The 9,332-nt window shown below is 40.6% G+C and overlaps 1 non-coding gene across 1 annotated transcript; it reads right to left on the reverse strand.

The window, feature by feature from the left end:
- Positions 1–2,167: 2,167 nt before the first annotated feature.
- On the reverse strand, positions 2,168–2,271 carry LOC112700420 (small nucleolar RNA R71). The gene has a single exon (XR_003153328.1). It is a non-coding gene; the product is annotated as a small nucleolar RNA R71 (small nucleolar RNA).
- Positions 2,272–9,332: the final 7,061 nt, after the last annotated feature.

Genomic DNA, 9,332 nt, shown 5'->3' on the forward strand with positions numbered 1-9,332 from the left:
ACGTAGGGAAAGGGGGCACAAGGCAACATTATTGGAAAAGGTGATTCCCAAGAACGTTTGCGAAGGACCAAGAGGCAACGTTAGTGGTCACGTTAGTGCCACTAACGTTGAAGTTAACGTTGATCATTTTGGGTTGGAACGTTAGTGGAAAAGGTGATTGTCACTAACGTTCACAAACCCACATCCTCACTTAACGTTAACGCCACTAACATCCTAACTAACGCCCATGCCTAACTCACACTTTCTCTGCAAACAAAGCTGACCCCACTGAAGATTGTAACTACTTCAACTCAAGGTCAAAGGCCCATATCCAAGACTTGGAGAACTCACTAGAAGATCAAGAAGAGTAGTATATATAGGAGTAGTTTTGAACTATTATGGAGCTTTTGCACTTTTGAGAACTACACTCTGTATATTTACTTTATGCATGTATTCTGTTCTACCCTTTTTTCATTTCCATTTCCAAAGCTATGAACAATTAAACCCTTTTCATTGGGTTAGAGAGCTCTGTTATAATTTGATGGATCAATTATAGTTTTCATTCTTCTTCCTCTTTCTTTTCTCTTGATTTACTAGAAAGCTTTCGATCTTAATCTAATTGGTTAGTTGTCTTGGAAAAGAAACTCTCCATAATTGGATCTCCTCTGAGCCTTGGAAAAGGGATAAGGAGATCATGCTAGAAATGCTTTCTCATGTTGGACCAAATTGGGGTTTGGGCGGATATAGTGACATGTAATCCTCCCAATACTTTGATTTGGAAATACATGTGGTATAATCAGTGACCACACTTCATCTCTTCCCATGAGCAATTAAATCAAGGAATTGGGCAATTGTTCAAGCTTAGAGAGATTGGATTGCCAAGGAATTGGGATCCAATCACTTAAGATTGCCAAGGAGATCAATGAATGCATTGATTGAGGAAGAGATGAGAATGAACTTGATCTGGAGAATGCAATATCTCCTAAGCCCAATTAATCCCCATCTCTAATCTTACCTATTCTCTTTACTTTCTGCCATTTATTTCCTTGTTCATCTTCCCAATTCCCCATTTATGATTCTGCACTTTATTTTCTGCAATTTACTTTCCCGCCATTTAATTTCCTACAAATCTCAATTACATTCTGTTTAGCTCAACTAGCACACTCTTCCAACTAAAGTTGCTTGACCAATCAATCCCTGTGGGATTTGACCTCACTCTATTGTGAGTTTTTACTTGACGACAATTTGGTATACTTGCCGAAGGGAAATTTGTTGAGAGATAAGTTTTCCTGTATCAAGTTTATGGCGCCGTTGCCGGGGATTGAATTTGTATCGACAATGATTAAGTTGGAAGTTCATTAGATTGAGTATTTTCTTTTTATTGTCTAATTTGCCTAGTTATTTACTCTTAGTTTCAATTAATTTTCTTCCTCATCCCCTATCTCCTCATTTGTTTTCTTTTTCTTTGAATTTACTTATAATTCTGCTCACTAACCCACTAATTATTTGATAATTTACACCACTCACACTAACAATCACCCTAACAAGAATAATTACTTCGTTTACTTTCTATTGTATGCTCTGTTGCTCTGTTAGTTGTATGATAGGGAGACGAAGCGGAGCTTCAACTTCCTTTGATTCCGAACCTGAGAGGACCCTCCGTAGATTGAGGAGAGAAGCAAGAGGGAAAAGAGTTGATGGTGCTGAGAAAGAGGAAGAGTACTTTGAAACAAACATGGAGGAGAACATGGAAAACAACCATGAAGAAAAAACTCACAACCATGCCAGAGAAGGCCCTGTGAATCATGCTGGGCAAGAAAAGAGAGTTCTAGGCTCTTACATTAATCCAAACCCAGGAAATTATGGAAGTAGCATCCAGAAGCCAACCATACATGAGAATAACTTTAAATTGAAACCCCAGCTCATCACCCTTGTTCAGAACAATTGCTCATTTAGAGGAAGTGCCCAAGAAGACCCCAATCAACATCTAACCACCTTCCTGAGAATATGTGACACCGTAAAGTCTAATGGTGTTCATCCAGATGTCTATAGATTGCTTTTGTTCCCATTCTCACTCAGGGACAAAGCATCTAAATGGCTGGAATCCTTCCTGAAGGAGAGTTTAACAAATTGGGAGGACGTGGTAAATAAATTTTTGGCAAGATTCTACCCTCCTCAAAGAATCAACAGGCTGAAAGTTGAGGTACAAACTTTCAGGCAACAAGATGGTGAGACTCTCTATGAGGCATGGGAGAGGTTTAAGGACTTAACAAGAAGATGCCCACCAGACATGTTCAATGAATGGGTTCAACTACACATCTTCTATGAAGGTCTTTCTTATGAGTCAAAGAACGACGTAGACCATTCATCAGGGGGCTCTCTAAACAAGAAAAAAACCATTGAAGAAGCCATAGATGTCATTGTGACTGTCGCTGAGAATGACTACTTTTATGCTTCTGAAAGAAGCAATACTCGCAGAATAATAGAGTTGAACCACATGGATGCATTGTTGGCTCAAAACAAGATGATCACCAAGCAGCTAGTAGATCTTACCAAGAAGGTGGAAGAAAACCAAGTCGTAACAGTCATCACCTCATCACCAGCTCAAGAAAGAGTGGATGTAGGAGAAGAAGGTGACTGGAAACAAGCCAACTATGTTGGAAACTCACCCAGATAGACCCATGATCCATACTCCAAAACTTATAATTCTAGTTGGAGAAACCACCCTAACTTTCGGTGGAGAAATCAACAGGACCAATGCCAAGACCAGAGACGCCACAACCATAATCCCAACAACAATGCAACTCACCAACATACCTTACAGAGATCCTATCAACACCCACCTAATCACCCTTCTCAACCACCTAACCTCATCCCACCATCACCAATCGAAGATAGACTTTCCAGAATTGAAACTCTACTTAAAGACATATGTAAAGAAGTCCAAGACAACAGAGTGTTCAAGGATGAAGTGCGAGCCAACATAAAAAACTAGGGAGACACCATCAAGAGACTGGAGTCCCAAGTAAGGTATCTATCTCAACAGTTTCTCAAACCCACTGATAGTTTCCCAAGTGACACAAAGAAGAACCCAAGAGGAGAAATAAAGAAGGTAAGTGGGAAGAATGCAAGATGATCATTATAAGTGATGAGAGGAGTGTGGAGGAAGTGCACACACAAAAAAAACATCTCCAAGACATTCCAAAGGAAAATCATGAAGAAAGAAACCATACACCCCATCCCACACACAAGGAGGAGATAAAGAAAGGGTAGACCCTAAACCCATATGCACCCTTTCCCCAAAGGCTCAAAGGTGGAGTAGCAAGGAGAATGTATTCAAGGTTCCTTGACATGTTTGCATCTCTTGATGTAAATATACCATTCATTAAGGCCCTTCAGCAAATGCCTTCCTACATCAAGTACATAAAGGAGCTGCTGGCCAAAAAGAGTTCATTGAAGGGTGGGCAAACAATAAAGATGAACAGGAAAAGCAGTGCTCTCATTCAAACAGAGCCACCTACAAAGAAGAAAGATCCAGGGAGTTTTCACATTCCCTGTGCAATAGGAGAGACAATGATTGATAAAGGGCTCTGTAACCTGGGAGCAAGTATCAACTTAATGCCTCTATCCCTCATGAAAAAGCTTCAAATCAATGAGCTAACACCCACGGACGTAATCATCAAATTGGCTGACAAAACTCAAAAATAGGCGATAGGAATGGTTGAAAATGTATTAGCGAAGGTGGGGAACTACTTCCTGCCCACAGACTTTGTTATCCTGGAGATGGACGAGAATCATATCCATCCCATCATCTTGGGAAGGCCATTCTTAGCCACAGCTAGGGCACTTATAGATGTAGAGTGAGGAGAACTAATCTTGAGAATACATGATGAACACCTCACCTTCAATGTATTCAAACCCTCACAAGAAGCAGATCATGATAACAAAGAGTCAAGGAAAGACCACAGTAAGGAGCTGATGGAAGAGACAAGCACAGGAGCACAAGCACCACACCTGAGACCCCCCTATGGTTGACAAGCAATGTGGTCGGAAAGGACAACAGCCAAGTGTAATCCAAGAGGAACTAGACCCATCGGAGTCATATGAGACAAGCAACAAAACCCTTTTGAAAGAAGAAACCACAAGGAGCAAGGTGCCATCAGGGAACACAAGGAAAAAGGCCCCAAGGGGATGGAGAAACAAGAAGATCCCTACAAAGGATTTCTCTCTAGGAGATGAAGTGGTCTCTGCCTATTTTCCATCTATCCCACCTCATCTCCCCACCATTCCATCTCAGCTGCCTCAAGTGTATACCATCAACAAAATCTTGTCCTTAGAACATGTGGAGCTTCTCAACAAAGCCAATGGAGACAAATTCACTGCAAGAGGGGAAGATTTGAAGCACCACCAACCACCCTGACAAAGTCCAAACGTCAAGTTAATGACGCTAAAGAAGCGCTTCATGGGAGACAACCCATGTTCTATACCCTTTCCTTTTAATCTTTAATAGTCGTTAATAAAGTCAAAAATTCATGAACTCTAAATCAACTTCGACAGACACTATAAGAACCCCTACATGCAGCATATAATACATGACAAGTTTGGTGTTCAAGGCATGAACACATTCCAGAATATGAGATTCTTATCGAATCTTGTTGCACCATATGATCACAAACAAGTTTGGTGTCACCAACGTTGCATGCATGGGCATTTGATTGGTCGGTTGGTTTGCATTCATGAATGGCTCTTAGTTAGTCAAAAAAAAATTGGGGGTTGGCTAGCCTCCAAATTTCTTTTATCGCCACAATTTAAATTAATTCTTCTTTTCTTTTGTCTTGCAAAGAATTGGGAAGGATATTGGAGGAACTTGATGGGACAACCAATTGAAGGGGGGTTCGGCCACTTCACCCACGGAAATACACACTTGTCTCCAAGGGGTGCACCTCGGGAAGTGTCACCATGCAATATTGGGAGTTGGATAGCCTTGGAGAGCGAACCAATCAATTCACAAATGTGGTGATCCTTGTGCTCATCCAATGACAAACCCCAACCGTCCACTATTAAGCCACACCATCAATCCACACCCTTCAATCTCATAATTCCCCTATATAACCCCCACTCTACACCCACTCCATGGGCAATCACCCTCTCAATCTATCTCTTTTCTTCCTTTCGAAAACACACACTTTACACCTCTTCATATTCTAACATATGTTCATTCCATCTCTTATTTTTCTTTCTTCCAAATTCTTCCAAAACTTTCCACACTACCAATTCTGACCAATGGCATCGTCAAGCTCGAAAAGAAGAAAAGGAAAGGAGCCTATGGAGCAGCCTCCTTTTGATGAGAAGAAATTTAGATCCTTTTACCATGTATTACAATTCGAGTGGATGGCTGAGAAAGAAATCATATACGAGTTAGGCTTTCAAGTCACAAAAACTGAGTGCCCCAAAATCGCAGAGAAGGTGGAAAAGAGAATATGGGAGCTCCTTACTGATCCGATCACAAGAGTAAACGCAACTCTTGTAAGAGAGTTCTATGCAAACGCGGTCAGATATGATAAGGCAGATGAATCCTATACAAGCTTTGTAAGAGGGATGGCAGTGGATTTTAGTCCCACGAACATCATGAGGGTGCTAAAGCTACGAATCATACCATTTGCTGAAGAGAGCTATCAATCAAGGATAGATAGTAGCCCCAACTATGACTAGATTGTAGGAGACATTTGCATACCAGGAGTGGATTGGGAAAGAGATCCCAATAAGAAACCCAGGTTTATAAAAAGAGGAGACCTCCTTTCTGAGGCTAAGGGATGGTTCGAAATTATAAGGAGATCCATCCTCCCAGCAGGAAACAACTCAGAGGTAAACCTTAAGAGGGCAACAATGGTGCAATGCATAATGAAAGGGGGAGAAATCAAGGTTTATGAACTCATAGCCCAAGGTATTCGGAAGCTCGCTAAGAAAAGTGATTCTGGAGGAAGGTTAGGCTACCCCAGCACCATTCTCCACCTTTGCACAAAGGCTGGGGTGGTGTTCGAAGATGGAAACCCCAAGTGGATAAAAGTTGGCATCCCCATTACTCTTCGACGGATGCATGCCACTACACCTCCCCTACCTCAACGAAGATTAAAAAAGAGGCCAGTCCATCAAGTGGAAGAAAGACAAAACCCACAGGAGCAAGCCCCAGCCAACTTAGACATGTACCAATTACAAGAAGCTATTGATACACTGTCTAGGCAATACATGGAGAATTAAGGGGCACAGAAGGAGCTTCAAATGCAAATAATGGACCGCCAAGAAGAATCACTCTCTAGATGGATAAATCAACAAGGGGAGTGGCAACAATAATTGATGGAGCAGCAATTGGAGCAAGGGAGACAGTGGAGTGAATCTCTCCACAACTTAAACCAAAAGCAAGACCAACAACAAGAAGCCATCCAAAAGCTAATCAACATCCAAGCACATCAAGGTGCACACATTCATGATATGCATCAGAAACAAAGAGAACAGGCAGATCTCTTCGATGAATACAAAGCCTTCTCGGAAGAAGTCTATATGAGCGACGGTTACCATGTAAACACTCAAGCCAGGCTCGGATATTTAGTCAGACAACTGCTTGTATTGCACCCTGGGATCACAAGGTATAAGGACGTAAAGGATGAGTTAGCACGAGTGGAATGAGAAAGAGCTGAACAGAGTCATGAATCAGTAAAGAAAGCACTGGAAGATTGGAAAATAGCCAGGATGAATCGGATGCAAGGAAGTGCAAATGGACATAAAGAGGACAAACATGGAAGAGGACATGAACATTCCGATAAGTAAAAGGTGGTGGAGTTCTTTCTTAGTTTTATGTTTTTCAAGCTTTAAATAAGGAAAATCATGTATGAAATAGAACATGCTTCCATAGTAGCTTAGGAATTTTCAATTCTGTCTTTAAGATTTAGTTGTTTAGGTCTAAGTGTGTTGGTCTAGACCCTAGCTTTCATTTTCATCTTGCTTATATGTATGCTTGCCCTTATAAGTCAATTAAAAAGAAAATGTTATGAAAAACAAGATTGGAGTTATTTTGTGAAGTAAATTCTTAAGTTTGTGGTATGGTCATTGATCAGCTAAGTTGGTTCACCTACAAGGTATAGAGGCAACTATATGCTCTAAACCACATGCTTGAAACACATTCTATGAGACTAACCAAACAATAAAGATCCCAATAAGAGAAGAGAAAGAACAATAAGAGTTTGAAAAAGAAAGAAAAATAATAAGACATAATGCTATGTACCAAGGGTTTGAATATTGAGGCATGTGTCTGTGGTGTCCATGTGCAAGGGATATGCTTGGATGAATAAGCTCTTAGGGGTGCCTTATCACTTGGTAACTTGGGTTAACTAATCCGGGATTATCTACTGAAAGTCCACTATCAAGAGTAACCTTTGCTATAGAGCACTTAGTAACCCAAAGAGGTGCTAGATGGTGCACAAAATTGTGATCATCAATGGCGCCATCAACATGGTACGCTCAATTGCAATCTCAACTCTTTATCACAACTTCGCACAGCTAACCAGCAAGTGCACTGTGTCGTCCAAGTAATAAACCTTACGCGAGTAAGGGTCGATCCCACGGAGATTGTTGGTATGAAGCAAGCTATGGTCATCTTGTAAATCTCAGTCAGGCGGATTCAAATGGTTATGGAGGATTAATGATTAAAAGATAAATAAAACATAAAGTAAAGATAGAGATACTTACGCAATTCATTGGTGAGAATTTCAGATAAGCTTATGGAGATGCTTTGTCCCTTCTGTTTCCCTGCTTTCCTACTGTCTTCATCCAATCCTTCTTACTCCTTTCCATGGCAAGTTGTATGTTGGGCATCACCGACATCAATGGCTACAGTCCCGTCCTCTTAGTGAAAATGTTCAACGCGCTCTGTCATAGCACGGCTATTCATCTGTCGGTTCTCGATCATGTCGGAATAGAATCAAGTGATTCTTTTGTGTCTGTCACTAACGCCCTACAATTGCGAGTTTGAAGCTCGTCACAGTCATTCAATCCTTGAATCCTACTCAGAATACCACAGACAAGTTTTAGACCTTCCGGATTCTCAAGAATGCCGCCATCAATTCTAGCTTATACCACGAAGATTCCAATTAAGGGATCCAAGAGATATCCACTCAATCTAAGGTAGAACGGAGGTGGTTGTCAGGCACACGTTCATAGGTGAGAATGATGATGAGTGTCACGGATCATCACATTCATCAAGTTGAGGAAATAGTGATATCTTAGAACAAGAATAAGCTGAATTGAATAGAAGAACAATAGTAATTGCATTGATACTCGAGGTACCGTAGAGCTCCACACCTTAATCTATGGTGTGTAGAAACACCACCGTTGAAAATACATAAGAACAAGGTCTAGGCATGGCTGAATGGCCAGCCTCCCATAATCTAAGAACTAGACGTCCAAAGATGATCCTAAGATCTAAAGTGATCAAAAGATGTCTAATACAATAGCAAAAGGTCCTATTTGTAGAGAACTAGTAGCTTAGGGTTTACAAAGATGAGTAAACGACATAAAAATCCACATCTGGGCCCACTTGGTGTGTGCTTGGGCTGAGCATTGAAGCTTTCATGTGTAGAGACTTTTCTTCGAGTTAAACGCCAGCTTTTGTGCCAGTTTGGGCGTTTAACTCCCATTCTTGTGCCAGTTCCGGCGTTAAACGCCAGAATTCTTGAGCTGATTTGAAACGCCAGTTTGGGCCATCAAATCTCGGGAAAAGTATGAACTATTATACATTGCGAGAAAGCCCAGGATGTCTACTTTCCAACGCAATTGAGAGCGCACCAATTGGGCTTCTGTAGCTCCAAAAAATCTAATTTGAGTGCAGGGAGGTCAGAATCCAATAGCATCTACAGTCCTTTTTAGCCTATGAATCAGATTTTTGCTCAGGTCCCTCAATTTCAGCCAGAAAATACCTGAAATCATAGAAAAACACACAAACTCATAGTAGAGTCCATAAAAGTGAATTTTAAATAAAAACTAATAAAAATATCATAAAAACTAACTAAAACATACTAAAAACATACTAAAAACAATGCCAAAAAGCGTATAAATTATCCGCTCATCACAACACCAAACTTAAATTGTTGCTTGTCCCCAAGCAACTGAAAATCAAATAAGATAAAAAGAAGAGAATATGCAATCAATTCCAAAAACATCTATGAAGATCAGTATTAATTAAATGAGCGGGGCTTTTAACTTTTTGCCTCTGAACAGTTTTGGCATCTCACTTTATCCTTTGAAATTCAGAATGATTGGCTTCTATAGGAACTCAGAATCCAGATAGTGTTATTAATTCT

The sequence above is a fragment of the Arachis hypogaea genome, chromosome 6 (assembly GCF_003086295.3).
Source record: "Arachis hypogaea cultivar Tifrunner chromosome 6, arahy.Tifrunner.gnm2.J5K5, whole genome shotgun sequence".
Lineage (NCBI taxonomy): Eukaryota > Viridiplantae > Streptophyta > Magnoliopsida > Fabales > Fabaceae > Arachis > Arachis hypogaea.